Below are 20,815 nucleotides of genomic sequence, written 5' to 3'. Positions count from 1 at the left end.
AGGAAAGGATATGCGAGGACTGCATGGTCCCCACGCACATGTGGCTGCAGCCTCATCAGCAGCCTTGCCCAGTGCCCACCCAGGGACCTTCTATTTCAGGCATTCTCTCTGCCTGGTGATGAAGACATACAGGGGTCTAATAGGCTGTGGTTACTTTGGTGATGACCTGAGTAGAAGCCACAGCATTGTTCTGTTTATAGATTCCATAATTCAAGACCATGGTGCAGAAAAGGGGTTGGGCAACTCTTTATCTTTAATGGTGTATGCAGAATCTAATCCTAGCAGAATCTAATCCTAACTGTACGAAGTACCAAATCTTAACTGCAGGGAGTGCAATCAGCTGAATATCTACTTCTCCCCATTTGCATGATTAATTGACGTCTTGTTAACTGCTCATTAGGGACACTACAAATCAGCATAGTACAAAATAAACACACAGCAACAGAGAAGAGGGCCCATAATTGTGAAATATTCTAGGAACAAAATGGGGTTTTAAAACCCGTTTCAAGAGTCAGTCCATGCAGCGTGCAAGGTGAGCTGGAAGATAGAACTTGGTGAAGAGGAGGCTGCCCAGGTGGGTTCCAGCCTGTGCATTCTGTCTGGCCAATGATCTGAAGAGCTTTGGATCTGTAGGAGCCATGTTGGGAAGAGGATTGTAGCAGAGACAATGACTGCAGCTCCTCGTGGCATGGGTAGGGTGAGCTACAACCATGCAGCTCCCTGCGCACACCTTCTGTCCTGCCTGGCCCAGTGCAGTGATGACAGCAGGCTTTTTTCCTCCCTGTTGCAGCCTGGCAGCTCTGGTGGGAATTCTGGGCTAAATGGCATTTTCTTTGCATGTACAGCAGAGTAATTTAATTTGTTTTCTTTCCTGTTTATTTTGTATTGCAGCAGCAGAATGGACAACAACTGATAAAGGGAGAAAGAGAGAGAGCTGCAGCAGTATTTTTCCATTTTATTTATGGTGTCACTGTGTAGCAAAATATAAAAATAGATCTCGGCACTGACAGCTTTGCTGCCTTGCGTTGTTGGGGTGGCACAGGGACCTCCATCTCTGCACTGGGATGGGCAAAGGCCTGGGCCTGGCATGGGGCAGCTCTCAGGAGGGCAGAGGTGAGAGCAGAATAGCCCACGATTTATGACTTATTTCTATGAGAGGAGAAGGCTCAAGCTAAATATTGCTGTCCTGGTACAGAATTCAAAGGGACAGGTTCTGTGAATGGTGAGGGAGAAGAAGGGGAGCTGGAAATTCAGCAAAATCCCCCCAATGGAGAATGTGAGTGATATTATAGCTGAAAACAGAAATATTCTGCTTCTGTTGCACCTTGTTCTGAATAGAATAATAGAATCCTGGAATGGCTTGGGTTGGAAGAGACCTTAAAGATTACCCACTTCCACCCCCTGCCATGGGCTGGTTGCCCCCCACCCTCTCAGGCTGCCCAGGATGCTCAAGGTCCATCCAACCTGACCTTGAGCACCTCCAGGGATGGGGCACCCGCATAGCACCGTATTTACATGAGAGGTGATCAGTAAATCACGCTTCTTAATCAAAAAACCTGCTGAAAGAGATGATGGACATTTCAGAACCAACAGCCAGCGGGAACAATGGTACTTAACCATAAGGATTTATGTTTTCTCTTGCACACACTGGTGGAAGCAGCCTTGACGCCCATTTCCATTAACACTGCAGGTGCGAGGCACGCCGTGCCACACTTGGCTTAACTTCAGATGTCCTCGAGGGACTGCATGGAGGAGTGACTTTGATGGATCGAGGCTGCTCTTGAAACCGAGCTGGGAGAGATTAGCGTGTCTCAGGCAGAGAGGCTCTGCTCACCTGTTTTTTTTTTTTTTCTGATGAGATAATTTTTCTAATTAACCTCAATAACATTTCCAGACACACAGGCCTTTCCCACATAGAGGGAAATACGTTTTCAAACGGACATTTCTTCCTTGACTATGTTTGCTTGTGCTGAGCGCTAAGTTTTAACACCTTGGCTGCCAAGTGGTAGAGAGGTGCCATTCATTGAGTCTTGAAGATATTTGTCGTGATGTTTCACAAAATAATTTGCAAAAAATTTAGGCTTGATACTGTGTATCTGTTTTTTTTTTTTTTTTTTTTTTTTTGCTCACTAGGTAATGCAGTTTTGAGAACATATTATGCTTTTCCAGAATACTTTGGAGAGGAGCTTTGTTTCATTTTGTTTGATTTGGAAGCACACAGTCTTCCTACCTCGTCAGCCTTTGCCATAACTTTTAAAGGACACAGGCAGAGAAAGAACAGATGGAAATCATGATGACTGCTTACTTTGAACATTGCAAGAAATGCACAATGCCTGTAAGGTCTCATCCAACTTAACGGAAGGACTATCAATCTCCTGTACTTATATTGCCTCTGTTACCATAGCATCAGAGCACCTCAGCAACTTTCAGGGATTCGTCCTCAGGACTAAGTGTGTTGGGGAAGTATATTTTCCCACATTTAATTGAGACAGAGAAGGAATTTTTGTGCTTCACATGGTCACACACAGAGATAGAGCAGAGATCTGAACCTGGGTTTTCCAAGTCCTTTCATTGCCCTGATAGCAAGCAAACCCCACCTGCTGATTGGGTGTGTTCTAGATCCTGCCTGCCCCAACAGGCATATGTGGCTTCACATGCCAAACATATCAAGCTCTCTGGCACCAAGTACCTTAAGCACCAAGTGTAATGATCAAGTGAGCTATAAGATCTAGCCATTTTGCATCTTTCAGCGTATCCAAAGTTGGCTCTGAGGAAGCTGTTCTCAGGAAATTACAAAGGCTTATAATAAACACACCAAAATCCACGTGATTTTTCTACAGCTCAGTAAAATATCTTTGTCCCTCTCAGATGAAGTGCATGCTAATTACTGAATGGGATATGAAGGAAAAACCATTGACGAAGAGCCTTTACTACCTGTAAACAAAATGAACTTTGCAACAATCAGCCTGCATCAAATCAAGTGTCATAAGCATCCATGGGAGTGGTCCTCTGAAACAAGAGGAAAAAGCATTGGGTCTGAAAACAAATGCAATATTTTAAACAATATGTAGGATGGAAACTGAGATTTTGGAATTAAGAGCTTGGGTGATTGTTTTGATTTTTGAAGAAATAAAACTGGAAATAATATATGAAACACTCATCAAACATCTATCTATATATCTATTATGCATGCAGTACACAGAGGGCAATTTTGGGTCATTGCGTGTGATATATTTGTAACAATAACATAGACATTAACTTGAAGTAGTTGTGTACTGCGTCCAACGCACGTGTCATTTCCAGGAACTAATAAAGATGGTGTGAAAGGCTTAGCTATGGGGATTGAAATAGTAAGGAGAATTCAGAAAACATAGTTAAAGAACTTAAAAAGAACATCTGAGAAGATGAACCTTTTGATAGGATTTAAACTGCCTATGGGATTCAAGGGCTTTAATCAACAAAAGCAGCTTATTCCATCAACGTCGTGAGCAAGAGCGGAAAAGGCATCATCAGAGGAGAGAGCTGTAGAAAACAATTTCTTTGGTTCAAAAAAAAGTGTTTGCAGAAATCTGAGAGCCCTCCTTTTGTCTGATGACCATCTGGATGGTTTTTGCCTTGGAAAGCCTGTCCTGAACTTGAAGCAAACAAACATTTGTTCACATGGCAGGAAAGAAAAGATTGAAGCAATGTGCCAGAACTAGAAAAGCTGCTCATGCGTATCAGTAATGTTTACCTAGAGTAAGAAAAATGTGCTTCTCTTTTCTGGGACATTATCTTCAGTCCTCTTGCAAAGGTCTGCTTGACCATTCTGCAGAGCATGAAGTTGGTGGAAATAGATTTAATTTTTTTCATGTGCAGTTCTTATTTCTGTAACATACATTTCCATTCAGGATCTGTTACCAGAAGACCCTGGAGAGGTCTGAGGGTTAACTTTTATGTTCCTTGATGAGGTTTTAGCCCCCATTCAAGCAGCTGGCACAGCCAATCCCTGGGGAATTGGTGCTCCCAGCCCTGCAGCTCTGCCCAGTGCCCATGGTGTGTTGCTGGCATGCTCTACAGGACTGGCACACAGCAAGGTGATGGGGCAGATGGCTCTTCTGCACAGGGCCGGGTGGCCAGAACCCAAACTCAGCCATTTCTAGCAGCTGCTGCCACACTGATGTACCCGAACCATCAGCTGGTACTGGTCCTATTCCGAGGCCTATGAAGAGGGATGATGGTAAACTCCGTAATGGGGAGGAATAGTACAAAGAGGCAGAAGTGTTTATTTTCCTTTTGGCTTTATGGTTGGCTTTGGGTGGCACTGTTTCGGATGGACCTGGACAGCTCTGTCTCTGTGCTGCAATTTATACTCCCAAACGAGCTGGCCGATCAGGAGCTGGTTGTTTCCCATGTCAAACTATTCAGCATCACTGGCTGTTTCTTTGTTAAATGAAATCTCTCATGTACTGCATCAAATAAATTGAGTGACTGCTAAGAATATGTACATCAAACTAATCTTGAGCAACTAATCTTGGTGCTCTTTGGCATTCCCAACTGCCAGACTTTAGTAGTACTCTAGACCCAGTTCATCCCATGCTGAAAGGTGGGAGAAACACTGTATTTCTTATTTCTTCCTTTCACAGCCTTGAAAAAGGTCTAAGTAACATTTTCTATAACGTCACCTAACGTGGTCTCAGAGGTTTATAATTTGCTAATGCAAGAGCTTTGGGTTGGTGCATTTATAAGAATCCACATTTATGGTGAAATGTTGGAATATTTGGGAAGGGTGTCAGTGTCCACAGAGAACACTGACAAACTACCTGCACGGTCAGCTTAGTTGTGCACTACCCTTGCTTCAGCAAAAAGAGAAATGCATTCCCTGTGAGCACCAAGTGGTTCAAGACCACTTTGTGAGCACTCTTTTGGATGGTGTAATGTGCATTTTTTTCCACTACAGCTGTACCTCAAGTTCAGGATGAAACTCCTCCTTCTTGAAGACAGTCTTAATTTTTTATTTTAAAATTACCTTGAAGCCAACCACAAAGTACTCAGAGTTAAAATGAACGGCAAAGACTTAAAAGAAAGCGTATGCATTAAAATGCTTTAAATTCCAGTAAAACCTCCCTGAAATTTTTAGAGCAGATTGAAGACACCTATGCAGACACACATTACCTTCCTGCCAGCGCTGCGGAGTCTGAGAGCTGAGTTATTAGGAGAGCTCTTTTGCTGGATTTCAGACAAATCACTTTAATGTGCCAAAATTGATTTGGCATGAAATCATCAATAGCGTCCAGAATACTAATTGCATTAAAAGCTGAGGCCAGGGCTGTCAGATCTGCTTGGCTAAAGTTGGGCTCATAAATTAGTAGTTGGGCCTCCAAATGAAAGCCTTCAGCCTCCAGCTGTGCCACATCCACTGATGTGGCTGGAGGGGCTCCAGGGAGTGACCCAGCAGTACAAGTGCTCCCAGGGATACTGAAGCAAGACAGAGTTTGTTTTATGGCTTTGCTTTTCAGCTCCAATATCTACGTACTGGCTTCAGATGCTCTGGGTAAGCACTCCGGGTAGCAGCCCATTGACTATACTTTTGAGGGTTTGAGATTTTTTTTTTTTTTTTTTAAATGAGTGAATTCGGATCTGGACTCTGAACCCCATCTCTTTATTTTCACTCATTGAAAATACAATCCATGCACTAAGCAGGTACAGAGCTTCTCTCAGCCTCCCTTTCAACTCCCATCATGGCCTTGGGTGAAACTTCTCTCTGCCTCTCCTTCCTCATTTGTAAGACAGCAGTGATGATGCTTATCTTCAACACACACTGTGAACATGTCTGATTGTATTCAGCTGCTTCCCCCAGAGTACAGAGTTTACTGTAGGAGCTTTGGTATGTAGGTATGGATAAATTTGCTTCTTCTGTGTAGCTGTATTTATAAAATGCCAAGGAATTTAAGAGCATGAAACAGCATTTGGACTGGGTCTTTAGGCAAAAGACATATGCACGCTGTCTCTAACATTTAGGAACAAGAGCTTTGGGTGGCACAAATCAGCTTTAACTTTAGTTGGAGAGAATTTCCTTTGGAGAGATGTATTGATTCAGCTCAGCTAAAGTCCAGGCCCCTGCCTTTTCAGCAGGAACGTTTCCTAAAATGACTGGGAAAAGTAGAGTTTGGGAGGAGATCTGCAGCTAAGCAACAACTCAAGGGAACTAAAACTGTCTTAGCTGATTAACAGAAATGAAAGCTGCTCAGAAACAAATCTAAGCATGAATTTGGAGCACAAGAATTAATTGAGAGAAGGAGATTCTCTTTGTACTTCTTTTAGTAGGTCAGACAGTTTATCCACCAAGATGCCTTTGAAGCTGCCAGCAAAAAAGGCATCACTGGGAACATGAAACAAGCCAGCAAGTAAAGTCAACCGCTTGTCCTAAAACCCACAATTCCAACCAAATTACTTGCACAGTGCATAACACAAGCCCAAGCCAAAGATGCTCCATTAGCTTTCCCAAAAAGAGAATAGAGAAGGGGTATCTGTGGGAAGCAGGGAGCTGAGGGTAACACGTAGACTTTATCAATGCTAAAAGAAGGGTGTAATGCTGGAAAGTTGAATTTCCTGCTTCATTCAGTCACGCAGCGCTTCTGCTTTCAGTGCAGAAAACACCCAGGGAATGAACGCAAACCTGGCAAATTCCTCCATTCCTGATGGCATTCAGTTAATGGCGGTGCGGACAGGTGAAAGGCATGGCAACAGCATAGTAATGTCATAGATGGATATTCGTGTAGCCATGAAGTCAGTGGGTACTGACAGAAGAAAATCTCAGATTTTAAACTTGTCTGGTTTTAATGGGAGAAAAAAAAAAAAAAAAAAAGACAACATGGGATGTAGAAGTTCTCATCAGAGAGAAGTTACGGTCTGATTGTGCCATTCTCTGCCTCCAGCATACAGCCCTGAACCTAAGGAGTCACAGATCCTTTGCTGAGAATGAACAAGGTACAAGAACAGAGGAAGAGAGGATAACAGTCACAGCATCTGACAAGTTTGGGAGGAATAAGTTGGGAAAACAGTACTTTCTTCGACCAGATTTTCCCATACCTATAGCTCCAAAATCAATAAAAGAGGCATTCTGTCACGATGCTGTATTACGTTGTATTTATTATTTTTTCCAGCCTAAAGTGCTTTGTGTGCGAGATTAAAAAGCTGCAAGTCTCAGGCCATCTGGCCAACCAAATGGATTTAGTGTACAGGATCACTGCCAGATGTATGCCAGTTGTAAGTTTAATTTTTGAACATACAAAGTGCCTGGGGCTCTGTGTCTGTTATTCAGAGGAAATCATGTTCCAGTTTTCTAAATGAATCTAGATACAGTTTGATTCTAGGTGTATAGGCTTTTTTCCTTCATGTGGCTTAAGGGTACATTCTTTTCTTTTCATAAAGAAAAATGATTGCGGTTGTATTTTCCATATATCTGATATGTTACATGTTTGATCACATCTGTCTGACCCTACGGAGCAGGAGGAAACATTGTAAGTCTTCTTCAGCAAAGTTGTTGAAAAGTAAAATTTTCAGATGAATATGCACTTATATTTATGATCTACTTGGAGAATAAATATGTCTTCAAGTATATAATAGTTTTTAATATTTTAAAAGTGATATTTAATTGATTTGATTTATTTTAAGTGAGGAGCTAATGGAAAACAAGCAGTATTTTTAGCTTTACAAACCATAAAGAGGAAAAAAGTTCATTTAATTTTCAATTAATCCAACATATCTGAGACAGATACTGTGAAAGCAAGTAGAGTTGCAAGCAAGATAGCTCTGGGCACTGCAAACAGGCCTGGAGGCTTATGTTTACAACACACCAGATGAAATCAAGAGCAGAGCAGGATTTGAGTGATTGAAAACAGCAATCTGTGGGTTTTACTTTCCTGAAAACGTCTCTAATGCCAAAACCAAACCTCAGTCTTCCAAAAGAGGGCTACTCTGGCTGTGAAATCAGCAGGCATAATTGCACTCTTCCTCCTAGAGATGCATGAGAAATTTCAGTTTGTTGGTCAGCTGATTACCCACTAGAAAGGACAACGGACACAGTGGAAAGGACACTGTTCGTTTTTGGGTGTGCCTTTCTATTGAAGAGCCAATAAAAGGAAGGCTGGCCCTATAATTTGGAATTTACTGTACTCCTGAAAGTCATTTTCCCTTTGATATAAGCCATTTTCTCTACTTCAAACTTGCTCGGGGGTGGGAATCAGGGGAAACTAAACAAATAGTAGATTTCATAAAGGAACAGCAAATTGAGCAAAAGGAGGATTATGAAGACTAAATCTTTTGTTCAAAGAGTGATTAAAAAGCATTAAGTTGGATGAAGTCAATCTAGAGCTTAGCTTCACGAACCCTCTGCCCTGCTTTTCTTCCTTTTAGTTTTACACGTATTAAGAAATGAAAAGACTGAGAGAGACCTCACTAGGACTAGGACTCAGACTGGGGCTTTTCAGAAATAATACTTGAGCAAAAATCAGTTGAATGCAAGCTGTGTTTCGTGCTTTGCATCCTTTTTTTTTTTTTTTTTTAATCCTGGTTGGGTATGTCCAAGAGCAGCCAAGAGTGAGCTGAGTGCTCTCTTCCTATAGAATAGTTGAGCCGTTCACACACAGAAGTACATGACATGGCGATTCCTCTAGGCACTGAAAGTTTGGAGCCTTTGCTCCTCATGGCTTATGGGAAAGTGTTCACTTGCCCAAGAGCAAATATAGCTGCAGTTCACTGCTGATGAAAGGAAGGATCAGGGGTATCAATATTTCCTTTGCATCAGAATATGTTTTTCCACATTAAATCTGCACACTATGAAGGCATCCAGTTCTTGGGTGACGTTCCTCTTAAGAAAATCTATGTCCACAAGAGTGTAGCTTATTGCAGGAAACAGCAATAGCATGAAACAGGAGTTATCAATGGATGCTGCACCAGAGCCCTGCACACACATCAAGCAAGGCTAAAAAAAACAACAAATATCTGCATTTCCACACTCTGCTTTTGAATAACACTTGACAAGCTCTGAGGTCTTTTTCCATGCTGCGTTTAAAGAAATCCAGGACAAGAAACAGAGTACAGCTGCAAATAGAAGTTGATTTTTTTTTCCCCCCACAGCTTTCCTGTATTTAGGAACATAATTGTCATCCTCTCTTTAGACTGTTGCTTTAAATACATTGCTAGTTTAATTTAAATCTAATTGTTAATGTTATACCATCTGTCTCCAACCATCTCCCATCATGCTCTTTTTTCTTATCCTTCCAGTCGATGCTGGTAATGTTTTCCTTATTTGAAAAGTTTTAGTTTCTTTTCTTTGCCATTTCTTTGTGTTTTTCACTATATGATTGAGTGAAAATAGGGATTTGAGGGTAACAAGGGATTTCCTTCTGCCCTCATAGCAAATTAATAAGTAGCCCATTGGCTAAGGCACGTGCCCAGGGCAGGGGATGCTGAATACCTGCTCAGCCTGATCCTTACCAAAGCATGAGCTTAGCTCTTGCAAAGTGCAGAAGAGCCCAGCAGTGCAGGACAGGAGTGTCTGACTGCCTTCAGCATCCTCCTTTCCCTTTGTCGCTCTCACATCTGCCCCCATATCACAAGCAAACCTGTGGAAATGTGTCATTTTTCTAGTCTTCCATCTAACAAACTGAAACAACGAGACCAACAAGAAGTAACCCTTCCAAGCCAAGAAAGCTGAAAACCTGAGAAAGGACTGGTGTTGGTCAGCTCCACCCATTGGGATGCCTGTATTTATATGGGCTTTTTTCTCCTCTTTCAAGTTCACTGGATTGTTATAGAATCATAATGTCCTCTCAGAATTGCTTTTCCAAGAGGTGATGCTCTATAAATCGTGAAAAGTAGACATGGGAAATGTCAAGCTGGTCTCCTGGTCCAGCCATTTGCCAGAAGATTGTTCCCTGCAGAATTTTTCCCAGTGCTCTGCTGGTGCAGAGTAGCACAGAGATGTTTTATCTGCAGCACAGCTCCACACTTATTTATAGTCCTGCAGAACTCAGAGAGGGTATTTAATTGGGGGGACCTGAATTCGCAGCCCTGTTACAGCATATCCCTTTACCTGCAGTGCTGCAGCCAAATTTGTCCAGCAATACCTGACCCCAAAACCACAAGTTTGAAAGCTGATATGCTCTTGCAGCTTGATAATTAAACGAGAAACTGATCTTATCCAACGCAATCTCATATTCTGCTCTTCCAGAAGGCATCGCTATTGAACCGACAGCCCCTCGATTACTCCCCTATGAGTAATGGGCATTACAGCAAAATGTTCCTGTGGTTTAAAGCAGTGAAGGAGCATTTCATTACCAGATCCTCTGCCTCTTTGCCAGAAGCTACCGCACAATAAAGTGGAAAGGAGAGATATAGCTTGTGGCATCTGTCAGTGCAAGTAGCCCTCGGTTCAACCTCAGATGTTATAAATATTATATTAGAAGTATTAGCAAGAGCAGATTGGATTGCAGCAGGTCCAGAATGAGAGAGCCCAAAGGCTCGCAATAAAGTTGGAGGAACTGAAATGGTTTGGCATAGGTATCTTCTGCTTTGCATCATGCAAGGAGTGAAGAGAGAAGGGGGAATCTCTCTGCCTTGATTCAGCTCATGCAGAACATCTACTAGAAGAGCTGCTATCAGCGTCTTGGCAAAGATGAACTAGTCATTGCCAGAAGGAACAGGGAGCAGCTAACACCTTGACGCTATTCTCCCCAAATCCATTTTACTGTACTCATTGCTGCTTTGTGAGTTTCTAATCGTGTTTCTCAGTGGTTAACTAGTTTTCCATTGAATGAAGGCTTAGTTGGCACCTCTGGCTGAAATTGGGAGCACAAGCCTAATTTGCACAGGCTTTTGGGTGAACCCAAGCACATCAGTGAGGGACAAAGTCTACAGGAGTTCAGGCTTTGAAAGATGAAAAAGTACTACCAACTCCTCTTGGGCTCACACAGTGCAACGGAGAGCAAATGAGACAGCAGAACAGCAAGATTCCAGGCTGCAGCAACGGCAGTGGGCACAGAAATATGAAAAAGAAACTGCTTACCTTCAGAAGACCTATAAGGTCCTGAAGTATATAGGGAGCTCCAGGTGAGACAACCTCACCTCACTGCCAACCCTTAAATGAGGTCTGGGAAGGGGTGGATCCTGGATCCAGCCCTTACAGTCACTCAGTACATTGCATGCACCTGAGCTCCCCTGGGTTGGCCCTGCCTTCCCTCCAGGTGCTCAATCACTGCTTCAACTTTAGCATTTCCACTACAGGGAGCCCTTGAAACTGCCAGTTAGTTCTTATGCTCATGTTTCGGACTCCATTAACTGGTCCAAGGCTCTGCATTTTGGTCCTTTACCTATGCTACAGAGAGAAAATTATTTCTCTATCCTGAGCTCTTGTGAAAAGGTGAGGAACTTCTGACAGTGGTTGTGTGAGTGCCTCAGCTAAATAGGAAAATTAATTACATACATTGAAATTCCAAAAGAAAAAAGAAAGTCAGCAAATATATCTCACATTCCTTCCTGTTGCTGCAATTGTGGGTGTTACTTGTAAATAAAAATTATTCATCACCAATGGATGAATCACCAATTTTTATTAGGTTCATGGTGTTATTAAAAAAAGATAAAAGGAAAAAATATGAACATCCTCCACCATTTTTCCTCCAGCAAGGAGAGAACAAAGCAGGCAAAAAGCATGGATGAGGTGGGCATTCCCACACCATTAAATAAACTAAATAAACTCTCAGCTGTGCTGTGTGCAGGAGATTAGGAAAGACAGCTGCCAAAAATCGGCCTTGCTATATTTCCCTGGAGGCATGGGAAGATTGAGGGAAATCACAATCATACCATAATGTGTGATTAAGAAATCAGGGCATATATTTTTTTTTCATTTTAAGGATGTTTTGTCTGGACAGGACCACCTGAAGGCCAGAGGAATGGGGAGAAATCATCCCCACTGATACTTCTGAAGCACGGGTATCGTTTGCTCTACAACATTTTTACCTCAGCAAAAATGCTTTTATGCTCATAATTTTGGGAAAAAGACTATTATAGAAATAAGTATACATTTTACTGCACCATGCTGGCGTTCTGGAAGGACTTTCCTCCCACTTCCAGTTGGAAGTAGGTGTAGGTCAGGCACACAAAATATCAATTGAAGGCTTTTCTGTAAGAGAATGCACGAGCACAACTTCACTAGGTGCTGGGAGAGGCAAGTCAAGAAGCAGCAGTTTTGTTTGTTTCCACCTGAGGGTAAAAAAAAAAATGCACTGCCTGAACTTAGATAGATCAGCAGCCAAGCAAGAGGCAGTCAGACATCCCCCATCACTTTGCTGCTGTTCCCCACCTCTGTTGTAGAGCAGCCTTACACCACACAAAAGCTTGATGCACCAACGCAACGCAGCCTGGGGCAGTACTGGTGTTCCTCGTGCTGTGCAGGTTACGTACATTTGTTTACTTCTCTGACTTCTCCTTTCACAATAGGCACTGCAATTTGTGCTTTGGCTCTCTTCCTAATGACTATATTATTAGCTCTATTTTCATCTGCTCTCAGCTGTTTGTTTTGCATAGTTATTTTGGCTGCTCTGCCTGTCACAAATTGAATAGCTGAGCCAGAGGAAGCCCATTGCTGTGTCCGGCCCTCATCACTTTCACCCCACAAGCACTCCCTGCCCACGCCAGCCTCCCAGCCACTGTCCTGCTGCACTTCCCACCCTACAGCAGCACAGCGAGGAGCTAGGTGGCCATATGGCCTGGGGCAGCTGGGCTGCATGAGTCTCCATTTATAAACCTAGCCTGCACTTTTGAAGCTGCAGAAGGTGGTTAATATGTTATGTGTCATTTTATGGGCTATTCCAGTCTTAATTACAAAGTCTGACACAGTGCACAGAAGCTGTCCTATCAAATGTGCTCCCTGTGGGAGCAGCAGGCTTTGTCTGTCACTCAAAGTATTTTTCCATCGGCATGCATGACGTTTGAGCAAAGCAGCTGATGCTCTGCACTGCTTAAGGTGGCTAGTCCTACTGCTTGTCATTGCTGTTCCCTCAGCAACATGCCAGCAGACTTGGTTTTTGGTACAAATAATGGCAATGTGAATTGCAAAGGGGTGGGAGAAGACCGTGAGGCCCTTAACGGGTCTGTGGAGGGGAAGGTTCTGCATGATTTGTTTTCTCTTGCTCCCATGTAAGCTTCAGACCACCTCTCCAGGTCTTTCAACATAACAAGTTGGTACAAGAGAGTGTAAACTAGAAAGGAATTTTCCAGCACTTTTACCCCAACTTTCATCCCTGTATCCAAGCATGTATGGAAGCTGCATGCTGGTTTCAGTCTCTAATGACACCAAATTGGCTGGAAGCATTTGCTGGCTTCCACAATCAACTGTAGGGGATCTCCAAGAGAATGAAGAAAGCGAGAGAGCTTCCATTAGCCCTAAAAACCTCATCAAAGATAAGAAAAATCTTACAAACCACTCTCCACTCCAGTAAACATAATAATAACCCTGTTCTCAATCACTTTTTACGTCTCTCTGCGAGGCTGCCATTCTGTCACCAGTAAGATCTCGATCTCTGTTCCATTCTTCCTTTGTACAGCCACACAAATATGGATGGTTTGGACTGCAAGCTCTGGAACAGCCGTCGTTAACAGGATGGGAATATCCAAGGAGCAGAAATCACAGCAGGAAATTCCCTTTTCTATGGGCACTGGCACATAGCTGCAGGCACTGCGTGTGGTACCTTAGCCAAAATGCAGGGTAGGAAGCCCAATATCTGGGTGGGAAGGTGCTCCCCAGGGAAATACAGCTCCATCCATACCAATGCTTGTACCAGGCTCCTGTGCTGCATTGAGAATGTGCCTGCTGATTTTGATGGGCTGTGTGCTACGTGCCAAGTTTAATGCTGCATGGCACAGCATGCCCTTATTCTGCCCTTGTTCGGAGTGCTGTGTGTTCTGCTAGCTGGAGTCTGGGGGGTGTAGGGGAAATACAAGAAAAAAAGTTATTGTTTACGCCTTGAAAAATCCAGAACTGAGCAAAGTTGTAACAGCCCTGCCTGCTGCTCGGCGCAAATCAGAAGGCTGCTTGCTTCCAAGTTGTGCAGGTTCGCCCCAGGACTCCAGCTAAGTGCAAGCAAGGCAGGGCTGGTAATGCACAATTTAATCAGTGAATTTGTAGATCTCAAAAGGCGTGCTTAATTTAATATTGTTTCTAATGGCTATTGTCTTCATGCTTGCCTGTTTCCCCGGTGTTTTTCTCTTTTGTAATTACTCGAATGGGCATTTCCAGGTGCATTGCATATATTAGCAAGCAATTTCATTTTACTAATGAGTGAGAAGCTTTAAGTGTTTATTTCTTCATTGCCCTAATACTTACCTTATTAAAGTTCCTTATTTTTCTAATGGGGAAAAACGAACATTTCCCACTCATTTCTGCCTCGCTTTTTTCTTCTCCCTTATGCTGCCCTTGAAAGAAGGAGAGTTAAATTACTTATTGGCTGGGGTTAGGCCAGATTGAACAACAGGGAAGAGCAATGTTGAGGGGGCTGCTTGGTGTGCTTTCCTTAAGCCCTCAGTGCCAGCCCTCCCCTGCTAAGCTGCCCAACGAAGCACTGCTTGAATTGAAACCAACCTCTGCTGCCAGGACCTCAGGGCTGTTTTAAGCTCTCTTGAGGTACCCAAGGTGCCCAGTTCGGCACCCCATTGCCATCCCTTAGCTTTCACGTGCACGTTTTGCACTTCCTATGGATCTCCCATCCCGCTGCCAAGCAGCATTTATAATACATGCACCACATCCTTTTACCACGTACTAGCCTCATTTTCAGATGAGTTGTTTATTAGCGTTATTACAAACAGGGCTCTTCATCTTCTATTAAGCGGTGCTGCAGCCACCACGATCTCTCACGAAGCCTGTAAGGAAGCACTTGTTTCACTAAATTACCCTGCAAATGTCAAACTTGCTCTGTATTATTAGCTGTACGTCTTACATCCTCTTTATTAGGATTTTGTGTCTTGAGGGTGCCCTGTGGCGTATAGATTTTTTAAACTACAAACCAGTGTCATTTCACTGTTTAAAGGAACATTTAATTAAACTGGATTCATTACTTGCATGGGGCAAGTTAAATGAAAACTAAATAGATGGCATATGATTACATGTTATTAAGACGAGTGACTGCTCCAGAGACCAAACTCTTTTAACACAACATTAAGCGGAGCTCATTCCGTATGCACAGGTTAGCTCTGCCCTGCGAGGCGAACATATTTCGAGATCAGCAGAATGGTTATGGGCACTGAACAGCTTTTAACAAAATGCGTGTTTCAGGGAGGAACACTTTTCCGAGCTAGACTTCAGTATGCTAATGGCTGAAATCAAAGTGTCCCACTGATTCTAGGTAACCTTTTTAAAATTAGCATTTTTATAATATCAGATGGAGGTAAATGATAAGATTGGCTTTATTTATTATCTCACCAGCTATAGAGTAGCAAAGGGCCACAACGAGTATAAAAATAAAATCAGAAGCATTTTTTAAGCTTCAGTCATTTGGGCACATCATAAATTTAATGCTTTCTTGGAAAGTAGAAGAGGAATAGCAATTAAAACTCTGTTACACAATTTTCGATTCCCTACTCCCTTTGTGTTGGTACAGCCAGGAACTCGCTGATATGTTTAAAAGAGCACTCACCAATTCTGGGGGGATCTTAAATTGATCTCTGAATTCTCACTGCGGTGATGTCCTTCTCCATCCCCAGTGTTCTGTGTGGCTGCGAGCCCCCAAAGCCTTCAGCAGTGATGTGGCACATGGTGGGCAAAAGCTGCAGTTTCGGATATGAATCACAGCCATCTCACTGTACATTTACTGCTGCCCTGAGGCTGGGATTGCTTTCAGTGTTTTTGCTTTTCTTTTGGAGCAGGGGTGAGGGTTTGGATGAGCATCGTTTCATGGCGCTGGCTGGGTGGCAAAAGGTCCAACAGGTCAAAATGCATAGAGACTAGTGGGCAAAATTGGTGGTATGTGGATGGTTGGACTGGACAATCATAGAAGTCTTTTCCAACCTTAATGATTCTATGATTCTATTCTGTGACACTTCTACCCCTTCCCTCTGGCCCAGGCCACTGATCTACAACCCTGGGCCTCTTTCCCCGAGGCAGAGGTACATATCCTAGATAAAAAACTCAAACATCATTCACCTATAGCCATATATACATGAGAAACTGAGCTGTAGCACTTCTTATTTTAACTAAAAACCAAACTGAAAAAAATCCCACAGTTTTGGAGCAAGTTTGCCTTCCAAATGGAATTCTAATCATCCAGAGGTTGAGCTTAACCAGCAGTAACTCCTGGGCTTATTTTGTTAGCACAGGCAGCCCTTGGGGCACATCAACATGGCTTGGAGGTGAGCTGTAGCCAACACGGTAATGAGAAGGGAAGTAATTAGCAGGGCTGGTGCAGGCAGATGGGAGATGAGAAAGCTGTGTTTGCTGTGAGGGAGCCTTTTATATATGTTGGCCTGGGATCTACAGCAACGTGTGATGAATGACCCTACATGTCCATAAGCCATCTGAACAGGAAACCACAGCATCTGTGTCCCTTTCCTGGCTACAGGGAGGTTGTACCCTCTCTATAAATCATGCCAGAATTAGGTTTTCCTGGGCAATTTGCATTACCTTTCTCTGTCATGTGGACCAGCTCCCCAAGGGTTTATATCAGCTGCCCAGCTCGGGAGATTTACCTGTAAGACAACAAATCCCAAACTTCTCTAGTCAAATCTGGATCAAGTCCTTACATTTCTCTTCCATAAGTAATGCTCTGTCCTTCACATAAACATAAATAAATAAAATCCTTTGCTATTTTTACTCCAGGTGCATCTAAAAACCATCAAGATGAGGACTCAATTGTGTTAGGCACTATAAAAACAAACAGTAATCCCCAAAGAGCTTTTAAAGTCAGGAACTGATAGCTTAGTTCTCCTATGAAGACCAAGCAATGTGCATCTTTAAAATATATTTCTATGCAGAGCAGAGATGGCTGTTCTTTCATTCCTTTTTTGTTCCTGATAGCAAGCAGAAAGTGCCTAACACAAAAGCTTGAGTGTGACTTTGTAACTTAAATCCCCAAATTTGTGTGCAAATTCATCCAGACCCAGCTATTGACTCCAATGCTGCACTTTCCTTCTGAACCAGGAAAATGCAGAGCCAGGCAATGCTCATTATTTAAAACCCAGCTCCAGAGTGCAGAGATGGCTGCGGCAGGCTTCCTAGTTAGAGAATAGCAATCCCAAACCCTTAACATCAAAGCACATTAGTGACTTCCTGATACTGCATGGAACTCACAGACATGCCCAAAACAATCATTTTTAGAGCAGTTTGACTCCTGAGCTCAGCTTGGTACGTTTTGAAGCAGTTTGTTCTAAGCAAGTCATGTTCACTATCCCAGCCTGACACAAAGCCTGATGGAAAAATCTGTGATCGATTATAGCAGCAGGACAAAGAGATATGATAGGGAAGCAATGCAGAGGAACAGATATCCATCACTGGTTTGCAACGAGCCCAAAGACTATAGCTGTGGTGTTACAGAATTTGCAGGCAGCATAGCATATCTCTTTGCTGCGCGTAGGTAAACACTCTGGGCTGCAGACAGTTTGTCTTACAGACAGACTGATTTGGTATGAAAAGTGAATTTTGAAGCATGGATTCTGTTGGAAGGGAACAAAATAAACCATTGTTTTGTTACCTTGAAAATGGTGTAGCCCGTAATGTGTGTTTGTGGCTGTTTCACAGCTGCTTATTGCAGTTATTTTTAAGCTTCAGCAATTTCTTTTATATCTACCTCTTTTAAATGATTGAGTATGAAGTACACAGTGGAGAAAAATTTGTATTGGCTATGAATTAGCAGAGATGATTAACAAACTCTTTAATGTCTAGTTCGCCTTTTTCTCGTTGCTGGACAAGATCAGACTTCAAAGCAAATTAAAAATGTGAGGCTGAATGCTGATTGCAATGTGGGCAACAGAAATCTCCCTGTCAGCCTCAATAGAACCAGGTGTAAGCTTCCAGTGTTAGTTCAGTCAATTCAATTCTCTTGTCTTTCTGTCTTTATCTAATCTAATATATAGTCACGAGACAAATTACGGGAGCATATGATAAATTGCATTGCTATTCATTGCTGGCAAGATCACCTATACTCCAGCCACTAATTCATCTCCGCCAGGATCCACAGTAATGTACCTGATCCTCAAAATAGCCTCCCAAAATGTTGTTTTCTTTAAGAAAACAAAGAAATTAATTATGATGGCAAATATTCTGTTCATCCTCACCAAAAGAAATATCTCATTGCCACCTCTGCAAAGTCACTCTGCTATAAAATATCAATAACTATTTGTAGCATTAAGATAGTGGGACGTGGTATTCTATTTGAGCTGGAAAGTAATACTATGAGATTTAGGCATTTCAAATTGGGAATGACAGCATCAAAGGATGATATGGTTTAGGCTTAGGGCAAACAAAGAGTCATTAATTTGGCTGTTTGTTTATTGGTTGTGAGGCTGTTTTTGTTTATTGTTTGTGGGGTTTGGGGGTTTGGCTTGGTTTGGTTTTGGGTGTTGGATCTTTTTTGGCTTCAGGCCCAAACATACAAAACAGGCAGAATACATAAAACTGAGTAAGAAATCTGTAACATGTCATGTTCATTTTTCCAGTTCTTATTTAGAGCAGATCACTGCTCTCAAATAACATCACCATTCTGAGTCACACCAGGACCACCCTGGGCCCACAGATCCGTGCATCTTATCCTCATTCACCTGGGAGTGAAAAGAGGAATGAAAGAAAAAGAGAGAAGATACCCTCACACCCATCAGATCCAGTTCCACCTGTCATACAGATTCTGATGGGTAGCAGAGGCCTTGGTGAAGTGCTTTTGAGGTGCAAGGAAACTCTGAGGTCTTGGGAGTGCAAGGCGATGAAGGCTGACTTCATGTGTTGTAGGAGAGACACTCATCATCAGTAGTGTGATGCAGTACTAGGACACAAGTAGGACTGCAGCACCAAAGCTGATACCAAGCACTCATTCCCATCACTAGTCCACGCTGTGGAATGTGCTGGGTCAGTAATGGGCACCAGGCCTCATCTTCAGCCACCGTTGGACCCCACACCCACATCCCACCACCTCTAAGAATGAGGAAAGCATCAATCTGACAGTAATGTTGGCCAGAGGAGACGTGCTAATGCCCACACCAGTGCAGTGCCAGCTCCAATATTTGCTTTCTGCTTCTTGGTGTATTTGCTTCTGTTGGGGACGGCCACTGTAAATCTCTGTGAAATGGTGCTGAAATCCAGTCAACAGCTGCTGAATCTCATCCAGGAGATTGCTGCACCTCAGCAGTTTGCATATCAAGATTTAAAACAATTTGGGACATTTTGATGTGGAAGATGCTATGGATGTGAAAAGATGTGAGTAAGATCATCATATTCACAGTAAAATCAGTTTTCAGTTCCATGAAAACACAAGCAGTACTTCAAGACAGAACATGTACTGAAGGATGAAGAGGAAACCCTGCCTTGCTGGTGGGAGGAAAGTTTTCCAGGTCATTTTAGGGAGGTGAAGGCTTCACCCTACTGTATTTAGAAGTCATTGAAGCATAATGCTTACGTCCAGCTAATTAGACACATTGCTATAGGCAGCAGAGAAATATAATAGACAGATGCATTCAGTTAGCCAGATCTCCCTTGGTGTAACGAGCTGAAGTCAATTACGGAGTTAAATTGGGAAAGGTTTGACCTGATGTCATTTATATCTCGAGTCATAATTAACACTTAAAGTTCAACTCTGTGGCAATTTTCTTTTAATAACACTTAAAACGTATATAGAGCTCAAAGAATTGCATAGACATGATGGAGGATGACTTGAGTGGGTGCCAGGATTTCAACTCTCGTAATTAATCCTCAAAACACCTTTGCAAGGCAGGTAACATCATTCCTTTTCAGTTTTGAAAAGAACTGCTGGACTTGCCTACTGCATCCCCAGAGTCCTGGAGATGAGGTCTCAGGCTTTTCGGTTGTGAAAATCAGTGAGCTCCCATCTTTTTTGCCATGTTATATTTTTAAATTCTAAGATTATGGACAAATTACTTGTCAAATGGCCTGTTTTTTTTTTCTTCCAATTAGAAGCTAAGCAAATAGAAAAAAAAAATCTTCCACAACCACAGAGTTTGCTTCTCAGTCTTTCATGTGGATGAAATAGGAATGGTGCTGGGAGAAGAAACGTGCTCTCAGGCTGAGAACTTGTAAACTGAGTTTCATCTCACTGCAGATTTTTATGGTCAAGATATAACTCCCTGAAAAGCAGGGCTTTAAAATGGAAGTGCTGACAAAACTTTTAAACTACAACAGTGGAAATGGCGCCGCAATAATTTATAATCTACAGGCAGCTCTTGGATTTATTATCGCAATGACAAATGCACTGTCATTGTTAATAGGATATTTCCCAGCAAGGACTTCTTGTTATGCAAGCCAGGTTCACTATGTCATGCAGCATGATAGCAATAAAGTCTACAAGAATTTGTAATGAACTTCAATTACTAATAGATTATGGTTAATGGGAAATATGTGCAGTAAAGATATGGGTTTTTATATGCGCCTTCTGGTACTCTACAAGGCAATGATTTATGCTACAATTTATGTTAACATTCTCCAGTTCGAAAAAAGCTTAAATTGGTGGAAAGCCACTCCATCCATAACAAATATTTAAGATAATTTTGCACATCATGTAAATGAAGATGTAAAATTAGATATTAATCCATTTCATTTTAGCATTTGTATTTTTATTAAAAA

At 42.4% G+C, this 20,815-nt stretch overlaps 1 long non-coding RNA gene across 1 annotated transcript in view; it reads left to right on the top strand.

Annotated features, from left to right (window-relative positions):
- Positions 1-7,093, top strand: part of LOC146544019 (uncharacterized) — a 55,691-nt gene extending 48,598 nt beyond the window's left edge. Inside the window, exon 3 of the long non-coding RNA XR_014884289.1 lies at positions 6,918-7,093. This is a non-coding gene — a long non-coding RNA (uncharacterized LOC146544019). The remainder of the gene's footprint in view (positions 1-6,917) is intronic.
- The last annotated feature ends 13,722 nt before the right edge of the window (positions 7,094-20,815 follow it).

This window comes from Meleagris gallopavo, chromosome 7 (genome assembly GCF_905368555.1).
Source record: "Meleagris gallopavo chromosome 7, MGAL_WU_HG_1.1, whole genome shotgun sequence".
NCBI lineage: Eukaryota > Metazoa > Chordata > Aves > Galliformes > Phasianidae > Meleagris > Meleagris gallopavo.
This window is presented reverse-complemented; position numbering and strand designations above follow the sequence as displayed.